This window comes from Photinus pyralis, unplaced genomic scaffold, assembly GCF_008802855.1.
Source record: "Photinus pyralis isolate 1611_PpyrPB1 unplaced genomic scaffold, Ppyr1.3 Ppyr1.4_unclustered_Scaffold5963, whole genome shotgun sequence".
NCBI classification, from domain to species: Eukaryota; Metazoa; Arthropoda; class Insecta; order Coleoptera; family Lampyridae; genus Photinus; species Photinus pyralis.
Window position 1 is genome coordinate 14324 of NW_022171868.1, and position 11054 is coordinate 25377.

Sequence of the window (11054 nt, forward strand, 5' to 3'; positions counted from 1 at the left end):
TTCCAGTAGAGCAATGGCCTCCATACGCTTCAAACCGCAAGAAACGGCACTACCTATAAAAAATTACGACGCGTGTTCGAGAGATAAACGTGTTTCAAAACACAGTAGCCTGTTACAGGGTGGTTGCAAACGTGGCATCATTGTAGGTAGATCAGGTTGTGGTAAAACGAATGTTATGATTGCATTATTAGAACAATCCAACGGTTTACGCTTTGAAAATGTATACGTGTATTGTAAATCGCTGCCGCAACCGAAATACCAATATCTGCGTCAGTTGTTGTCCCCAATTAAGGAAATTGGGTATTTTGAATATACTGACAGTGCAGACATCGTCCCACCTAACCTCGCACGTAGCAACTCGGTAATGATTTTCGATGACGTTGCTTGCCATAAGCAAAACGAGATTAGAGAACATTTCTGTTTTGGTAGACATAAAAATAACGATTGTTTTTATTTATGTCAAACGTATTCGGTCATCCCCAAGCAGTTAATTCGAGACAATGCTAATCTAATTGTGTTGTTTCAACAGGATCAAACTAATTTAAAACACGTGCACGAAGATCACGTGAATGTCGTTATGCCATTTGATCGCTTTAAGGAAATGTGCGTGAGGTGCTGGAATGATAAATATGGATTCTTAGTTATCGATAAAGAAAGTGACATGAACTCGGGTCGATATAGGAAAGGTTTTGATTGTTACATTTTAATATAAATATCGATGTTTCATATGGAAAAAATGCAGTCAATATGAAACAGCGTTTAATAGAAGACCTCCTTGATGCCAGAAAATCTGTTAAACATAAATACATCTCCTTAAAGCGTGATTTTGCGCTGGCAGAACGTAAATCCGAGCAACATCTTAAACCCATTACTCAACCGCTGAAGCAACTGCTTACTAAAGCTACACCTCAGAATTTTAAACGTGAAAATATTAAACATGATAGTGCCGACGTGACCTCATCTACAGAGACCCCACTTCGGACCCCTCTAAAAGCGTCTACTGCTCAACGAATCCCTAAAACCCTTTTTTCGGAACACGAGGAACAACCGAGCTTTTTAGACACGAGCGTGATTGCCGACACCACTCGCGATGATGAAACGCCAACTCTAGATGAATTAAGAGCTGAGCTCTCGCGGGCTGGCGACCATCCATCTTTTACGGAATTCTTAGATCAATACGATGGATTGGCGAAGATTTATGTGGAGCAGATGTTCAGATCTACAGAGAATGAATTTGATCATCGATATGGTGTACGATACATCCCGGAAGCCAATAAATTCTACGTTGGAGATTCCGAGTTGGACTTTGACAAACAAGATTTGGTTCTCAAACTTCCTACAGGAGACAAAGTAGCATATAACGGAACTCCTGGTCTATACGAGCTACTGTTTAAGAGGCAACCTCTTGGGTACAAAACCGCAGATGAGAATAACTATCGTGACATATTGCTCCGCACTAAAGCAATACGACGTCATTACAATCCAAATGAACAAATTCAAGGCACCGGAAAAAAGTACAGCAGCATCATTAAACCACTTTTTAGTACCCGTGTATCAGTTCCCAGAATTCAAACTTCCTCTGTTAGCACAAGGAAAGGGAAAGGTATTCAAATGTTACAATTAAACAACAAGCGAATAGAATTTATGCCCTGGAGCAACCCCAACAAATTAGTTAACTGGCTGCGGGTTTTATTGGGATCTCAATCCGCAGGGAACACGAACAATCACAATGAAATCATATACATCATAGATGAATTGCGGAATGCTGAAATAATAAAGTAATTTAGTTGGTAATGTGTTCTTAATAAATAAATAGTGAGATTGTATCTTTAATCGATCAGTCTGAAGCAAAGATGAGTATTGACAAGTTCGGTAAACACATTCTAAATCAATCAAAAGCTGAAGAGGTGTCTTCTTATACGTATGAGTCATACTTGTATCTGTTGGGAACGCCCGCCGAGAATACGCCGTTCATACGTTGGCACACCTCGAGTAGAACACCACAAGCGTTTGCATTTCCTCTAACGGAATGTGTTGTAATTAAGAGTTCCTGGTCCCCGCGCCATGGAACTACTATTATTATAAACGAACGTTTGTACAATACTCCGTTGAAGTTAATAGGGATAACACTACGTAAAGGTGACATCATCAAAGCCAAATGTCCGAAGTATAATGCAGGGCAGTTATTTTGCTTGGAACTACTATTACAATCACGTCTCAGGAAATGAGTAAAGTACAGCTAGTGGAAGAATTACATAAACCTGCAAGAAGGAACTTTCCTAGGCGGCACGTAATTATTAAAGGACTAAATGACCTATTCCAATCTGATTTGGTGGAAAGGATACCTTATGCGCCAATGAACAAAGGTTTCCGTTACATTTTGGTGGTTATAAACACATTTTCTAAATTTGTTTGGGCGTACCCTATAAAACGAAAAAATGGAAAACTGGTGGCAGATGTTATGAATAAACTTTTATCGGGACTTAAAACGACCCCGAAACATTTACAAACAGATATGGGAAAGGAATTTTATAACAAGGATTTTGGAGATGTAATGAAGAAATTCAATGTTAATCATTATAGTAGCTATTCTACCCTAAAAAGCTCTATTGTTGAGCGCGTTAACAGAACGCTTAAGTCAATTATGTTCAAGAAATTCAGCTTACAGGGATCCTACAAATGGCTATCACTTTTACCTCAAATAGTTGACAAATACAATTCAACTAAACATCGAACTACGGGATATAAACCTATCGATGTTAACGAGAAGAACGCCTCAAGTATTTTGAAGAGAGTTTACAGTCATATAAATGTGATTAACCCAAAACCACCTAAATTTAAAGTGGACGATTCTGTGAGAATTAGTAAATACAGAACCGTTTTCGCAAAAGGTTACACGCCAAATTGGACTTACGAGACATTCACAGTTGCTAAAGTGAAACGTTCAAATCCTACGACATATATACTAAAAGATAGTACAAATCAAGAAATAAAAGGAAGATTTTACGAACAAGAATTACAAAAAGCGCAGTACCCCGACATCCACTTGGTTGAGCGAGTAATTCGAAGAAAGGGCCAGAAATCCTTAGTGAAGTGGTTAGGATTTGACAGTTCTCACAATTCTTGGGTATTAAATAAAGATATTCTATAAATTTTGGCATTTCAAAGCTGTACTTCAAGTAAGATGTGTTTAGAAGACGGCGCAGCTGATTATACCAACTTTGAAGATCGACTCCTATCATTTCATTCATGGGTAGGAGTTCCATCGGCAGTTGAACTTGCTAATGCTGGATTTTTCTACACGCATAGCGGCGATACGGTGGAATGCTTTTATTGTAAAGTGCGCATTAATAAGTGGGAGGCCTCCGATGTACCCTTAGCTGAGCACCTTCGTTGGTCGTCACGTTGCAGATATGCAAGATTATTAAATCGTATGGCCTGCTTGAAGATTAATGAAACAGAGAAGACCTACTGCGTTTGTGGTTGTAGTCCGGGCGCTCATCTTATTTAATAAAACAATGCGATTTATTTTTTTTATTGTAATTATGGCACATGGTATTGTAAACATTTTAAATAAACATTTTAAATAACTTAGCTTGTTATTGATGATTACAAAGAATTAAGAAAATCTTCCAAACTTTGAATTGCGTTAATATCGCGATGTCCCCATGCCAATGTTCTGCAAGTGCCAGGGATAATGTATCTTTTGTCGTCCGTTGATGATAAGGCTATTTTGTTTGTCATTTCTGTGTACATGGTGTGCAAGTGAGATCGAAAACCGCTCATCTGCTTCATAATCACGCCCCCTTCTTCGACTACTTTCTTATAATCTTCCTCTTTTAAGCCGTTCTTTATTACATACTTTTTTACCCCTTTAGCTTTCTTATCTACACGATCACCTACATTGACACAGTATGACTTTGCACCTGCACCGTAAAAACTAGCGATGGGGACACCGCAATATTCATCTTTCATCTTCCCCACAACTGAAATGTTGCGTGGAATACCGTGTACATTATCAAGGGGAAATTTAGATGTGTCATATCTATCCAAATATAATTTCATGTCATCATAGAAATTATTAGTAAAAATCTCCAATATAAGGGAATCGGTGTCTGTATACAACAAAGATACTTTATCTTGATATAATGGTTTTAGAAAATCGTAAAAGAACTCGTACATAACTGTTTTGGATAAATCTAAAATTGAAAAACCAACATACACCGGTTTGTTGTACTTTACGGATACCTTGGACATTTCAATTGCCACGAGATTTTCAGAGAACACCGATAAATTTTTAAAATTTGGTTTAGATATGTGCCCCTCAGCTCCAGGCTTCTTACCGATCCTCTCCCAGTGACTTACAAGTGCAACGTTAACTCGTTTGTCAACGTTTTCCATAGTTTTACCATAAATGCTGTTATTCATAGTTTTTATAGTGTCACGGCCCGATTCGCTAGTTTCACGATTACGCAGTTGCGTATTTAGATCAATATATGATTTTAACCAAGGCGATTGCATAAATTTAACCCCGCGATGAATATTTTTTAAAATTAATCCGTGTTGCAGGCATTGTCTTAGCATTCTATAATGTAAAACGTATTTTTCCTTATGATTTAAATTTGGAATTAGTTTCTTATACTTTGACCTTGAATTTGGCGGGGTTATAGATTCGGGGCAATAGGGCATGTCATTTTGCAAATTGTGGAGGGCCTCAGGGTACAGTAGATCAACATTCTAAGACATACCCGATCGGTGACTCATCTGATATTTCGAAAACATTAAAATTTTGAATTTCTTCGGGTGTGAGCCAAGCAAAGTCACTTTGTGGGAGAAATTGTGTTTGGGAATGGCCATAAAGATTGCATGCATCCAGATAAATAATAAAAGAGCTTGGTTTGGAAGGATCGTAATTGGGAAGAAATTTATTGTTAGCGATTGCTTTGCGTTTGGTGCACGTACTGACGCCGCCTCGAATACCACGTTTAAAAAAATGAAGCATGTCAATATCTGTCAGTAATTCTAATTCCACATCCGTCTTTTTTAACATAGCGTCCCAGCTAAGGCTAGGACCGGTCAGATATTGGGCAGCGTCAATTTCGTACTCGCGTAAACACACGCCTCTGTAGTTTTCAAATATATCGGCCAATAAAAGCACGTCAGATTTTAAATAAATGTCCGAGTATTCGCCCAACGTCTGGCAATTAAATAAATTCCAAACTTCCTGAGCACGTCTGTATTCTTCATCGGTAATGTCCTGCTCGTGCAACACATCAAAGAAATCGCTTTTATTGGGGATCGTAGTTAGATTAAGCTTATCGTATGAGTCTACAAACGAATACGGAAAAACACCTTTTTGTCGAATTAATTCAAATTCACGTCCAGATCCAAAAAATTTTGTAATTTCAGTGCATTCGCTATCACTCAAATTTTTAGCAAGAACATTTAATGAACTGGCCAGAAAACGAAAACTATCGACGAAACGTATTCTCCATATTAGGTTTTTTGGAACTTCGTTCTCCACGATTTGATCTACTACAATATGCTTCGAAAAAGAAATATATTTTTCCTTATTTCCGGCAATAACGTCTATATTTTCATTCTCTAAAGCCAGGGATTTAACGAAAAGATGGCTGTCGTACCCGGTCAAATTGTGGAAAAATACAGGGATAAAATTTGGATTTTGAAGCTGTAAATTACATATAGAATGACATAATCCGGCCCTGACGAAAGAAGTCTGATGGTCGTGGTCGATCACTTTTACATCTCCCTCAACAAAAGGTTTCTCACAAATCCCACAACTTGTGGCAAGATTAATTTGTCTCCGTTCCTCTTCTGTTAAAATTTGTAAAGGTTTACTTTGCTTAAAATGTTGATTGTATATGGTTAGAATATCATTCTGTAGCATATTTATAAACTGCACTGGGGCATTGGCACCTCGATAAATTTGAAACTTTGAAAATTTATCATCAAAAGAACATTTAATATAATACGCGAACGAATATGGTTCGTGCTCAAATGTTTTGGTAGTAAATTGAAGAAGAGGATTCGGTTGAGGTCCTTCTATGGGCTTAAGCAACGATTCGAAATCCGCATAGACAACAAACGGGGGTTTGATTTTATTTTGGTAATTATTAAATTTAAGTCGATTATCAAATGACGGCTGGCCCCACTTTGTCAAGATAGGTTCCTTTGTAGGCAAAAATGTACAAACATAATTACAATCGAATCTAGAATGGCGCCACAGGTTTTCCTGACTTGTAAAATATTGCAAGCATCCGTCACATAGATAAATAGCTTCTTTGTGCTTGGACACTTGCATGGAAATTAATCGCGACATATTAGAAATGTAGCAGTAGTGACTGTTGCCATCTAAATTAGACAAGTATAAAAGATTTACATGCACGGCTTTCTTTTGTTTGGTATAATGTAAAGGACCTACTACTTTATATGTCATTTTACCTTGTTTCTGTGTGTCCTCCTCTAAACCGTAAACGTTAATGGACAAGGGATTCATTTCTTCAAATTTTGATATCGCATCTAATTTTACCGGGAACGTTATTCCTTCAAAATTGAACTTTTCTAAATAGTCCGGATACGAATCCGGTTCGCAGGGATGTCCAGTTGGAGTATAAATAGCTGCAACTAGCGCCCATCCAAAACATCCGAAATCCTCGTTCTTTACATTAATAATGGCTCTTTTGCGTGAGATAAATGCAGGGGTCGGTATGAATGAAGAAGCTCGTAGCGGGTTATATTTATTAATGTTGACTTCCATATATAATCAGTGCTGAAGAGCCCATCCTAGAACAAATAATTATGTAAACATGGCATAAACAATTGGATATTAATACCTGACTCGCGATGTTCAAATTCCGTTGCGTCAACTTCCAGTTTTTCGATGATATCCTTAAACCATTCACTTAAGTCGGAACTTATCGTCAATACTTGGTTACGAGGATTAAAAGACTTAACTTCTCCTCGATCCTTCGATTCCAAAATAAAATAACCAAACAGCTCGCAGTTCACCTTAACGCTACCCATGATATCAATTTGCTCACGAACTAATTTTTTTATTACGTCAGCCAACGATTCGACAAATTCCTTCAGATTAATGTATTGTGTATTCGCTGATATTCTGTAGCTCACAATGCGAGATTTGAAGGCTGACGTAATTACTTGAACACCTTCAGTTGAAAACGCAAGGGAATTATTTTTATGTTTGACACTTCGCAAATGTCCAACATAATCTCGGCTTGAAACGTGCTCCGAACACACATCGCAAAATCTCTGGGTATCGTGTGCAACTTTGAGCTTCTTTGGAGATGGTTCTTGAGCTACGATTTAAACACTTTTTTTTTGCAAGAGTAATAAAAATTCCTTACCTCTACATGACTTTTTGAGATGGCGTCGAAGATTGCTATTAGTAGCGAATGATTTATTACATTTTTCACACATAAACATTTTTGATTCCTATAAAATTGAGTCACAAATGAAATAATTTCGCAACTTTCTCACCTTATAAACGAGCTTGATCTCCTTTTTTAAATAAGCAGTTGGCACACCGGCTTAATGATCCCCCAAAATCTGAACTCTTCAATATTTTTACTGGAAGCTCCTAGATAACAGTAAATGACAAAAAAAAAGTAACTCCACTCAATTACTTACCCTACGGATAACTGTTGGATGTCCGCTAATAACTTTGCCCTCCTTTCAATAAGGTGCTCCACTTGGCAATGGCACCACTGGAGATCGCAAAAATTGTTTTCCCGTTTAATAGATAAAATCTTAAAAAATCGAGAAAGTTGTTTTTCGGCGTCTATAAGTTGACGGTTAAGGCATTCAATGTCACCGAAGATTTCTTCAAGAAGCGAATAATCGAAATCTGGACAAATTAAATCTTTAAAAATATCTTCTATTAACTCGTTTTCTTGCACATCAGCTTCTTTCGCGGGCACGACTACAATGTTCTGCAATATTTTAATACGGGGCGAAGCACTCATGCTTACTGCAGCTGCTCGATATTTTTGCACTATATATGTGTGGGGTTTAAACTAATTGATCAAGGAGCATGATTGAGCATTTCCTCTCTACAAATTATCTACCAATATCTCAAACTATTTGAAGATATCGACTGCCCATTAAAATTTTTTTTCTTGGGATTCGTGCTCCTCCTAACGAATACACCTCTCCAAAAAGGTTTGGATTTCCCCATTCCATCGATATTCGCATATATAAGGTTCTTTGGTATAAATACAACTTCTTCAGTTAAAAAAATTCATAACATTTCGTTAACAAACATTTAGTTAATATGGAAACTCACGGTAAGTAGAACTTAAATCTTTTAGGCATCACAGTAATTACTTATTTTTTTATCAGAAATCGAAATTTGGGACGTGGTTCCTTTCGAATTATGGATAGACCGGCCCGTAGATACCCCCAAGACGGTCATCGTGAACACTTTTGAAAGAACACCCCTATTTGCGACAACGGTTCCACCCACCGGCCCGCCTATCATAACATCATTTGGGCCGGTCACATTCACCATGCGTGAATCAAATAACACATTGGAATTTTTTTTCATAAACACTTTTAAATAAAAACTTTCCGATTTCTATTACATTTTATTACCTTTGAAAAATAAACCCTTTACCAAGCATTTCGTTTTAGAATAAAAGATAACAAACCTTACATCCATTCAGTAGTCATCTATAAAACGTTAATAACAATTGGTTAAGTATATCGTTTTGTCTTATAACAGGATTTACTTTGTAAAAGATTCACCAAGTTATGGGAAAAAAAAACTCGAAAATTCGAAAACTCTTCGATCTAGGCTTATAATTTTTATTTAGTAAATTTATTCAGTTACGTAAAGTACCTAATAAAGGAAAATAAATGAATCCCATTCAAAAATAGCTAAGTGTGTGTATGGCTGCCAAGCGCCTGCAACCCTTAACGCGAACACGAAACAATGACTAAATACGAGTGAAGTGAATGTTTCTGTCCATTTTTACGTTTTATGAGAAAGCTGTTTCATTCTAATTTAGCTTAGAGACATCCAAAATTCGATTATTATTTTTATAATCAAACTCACACTCAAACGAGATTTATTACAATAATAAATTGTAAATCCATTAACTTTTACGCGTATTTCAAGTCTGTTACTCATACACCGTCCATCATTAAGACGTGTTAAATCATGTGTAATTAAAATATTCGTAGTAATTTAGTGCAGTAATAAATTAGACATCCATTAACTTAATACAGTCGAACTATGACATCAAAATAATCATACGCGATTTATTCCATTAAGATTAAATACACATACGCATTGATTAAAAAATACCTACTTTACTATCTAAATAACCTAAAAAAAAAGTTAAACGGCACTTGATATTTGTATTTTATCTTTACCCATAAGTGTCCACTTAACTAAAATTTTATGATTCCTAAAAATCCGAAACAAATGTATTACGCTCTTTCAGACCCTTATTGAACTGTATAAGGAATGAACGACAGTTTTACGATGGTTTTTTTCGCGTTTCGGATTACATTACAATTAATTGTATAAAATTCCCTATAAAATATGTAGACCACTTTTGCTGTGATCGATAGATGAAATGAAATGCTACTTCCACTTAAATACGTATCCGCGAATTTGTATTTATCACAACACCTAATTATGGGTGATTTTGCTTTACGTAAAACGGATTGGCTTGATTACGTTTATTGCTGAATGTGATTCGAAGTTTATAGACCACGATTCATTTTTGCTTATTTATTATATTTAGATCCAGGTTTTTTTTTCCCTATTAATTATAGGCATCCATTAAGCACTTGTTTACTTTAAATTAAATTATTATCACTTTATAGAGGAAGACATATTTGGGCATGTAATAAATTGTAAATGCATTACGTTTTACGCGTTATGTTCCATTAATTGGTAACACTTTAATTTTTTTCCTGTATGTAAAACGCATTAAACTTACTAAACTACATAAATTACCTCAGATTCCCTGCGATAATTTAACTACATCAAACCCAAATTATTATAACAGCGCTCGGGCAAACTGTCATTTAATGACAAGCACGGTCTACAGAAAATGTTCCTGGCCAGTTAATACTGAATAGATTTCAAAAAATTAAGGACCAGTTAAACGAATGCACTGTAATTTACTCCGGCGAAATTTTGCTAAATTTTTGTTTAACAGGGTAGCACACTCATGAACGTTGATGTTTTTTCAACTTCATTTTAATACCCGAGCGCTGTTCAGGAAATTGGGTATTTTGAATATACTGAAACACGACTTCTTTGAATCTTCATAATTTATTACACACTTAAATGAGATTACTAAGAATTAAATTTATGAACTTTTCCTTGTTCGAAATACAATTAATTTATGAGATCTTTCAGGCTCTTTGCGTCTTGATAATTAGTTAAGTAAAATGTTTCTTTTTTGCGTTACGAGTTTACGACTAAAGACGAGATCACGGACGGCCTAAATGGACACCCGTAAGTCACAGAGGATCCGTTTACCTAACTAAGCAAACACGGCTCATTTGTGACCCCATCAATTAAGATAAGATCAAGGACGGCTCAAATGAATCCCCGTACGTTAAGGAAGGATCATTTGAGACCCCATTGGGTTGTAACTAGGTCATCGAGGATTCTCTGAGACCCCACTCGCATTTGAAAAGTAGGTCAGAGGATTCTCTGACACCCCACTCGCATTTTAAAAGTAGGTCAGAGGATTCATTGAGTCCCCATAGGATTCTGATCAGGATCTGCGCATCCCCATCCATATAGAGCCCATATGCGCGGAACCCAAGGTCAAAGAGGATCTGCGCGCCCCCATTCTTTCCCTACTGTGGTCATTAAGTTTGAGGAACATTACAACAACTAACTGCGCAAATTGTTCGTGGATGACCTGGCGCGGCAATATAGTTGGATGGGAGCCAAAAAGAAACTGGTTTTTTCCAATTTGAAGCTGTCAGATGTGATATTAAGTAAGATTTTCAAGGATGTAGTGTATTAGATATTAGCTATGGAATTC

The 11054-nt window shown here is 36.6% G+C and overlaps 1 long non-coding RNA gene across 1 annotated transcript; it reads right to left on the reverse strand.

Moving 5' to 3' along the window:
* Positions 1 to 6969: 6969 nt before the first annotated feature.
* Positions 6970 to 7808, reverse strand: LOC116182566. The gene is made up of 4 exons (XR_004147562.1): positions 7669 to 7808; positions 7519 to 7618; positions 7386 to 7473; positions 6970 to 7337 (listed from the first exon to the last, which is right to left on the reverse strand). It is a non-coding gene; the product is annotated as an uncharacterized LOC116182566 (long non-coding RNA).
* Between the last annotated feature and the right edge of the window lie 3246 nt (positions 7809 to 11054).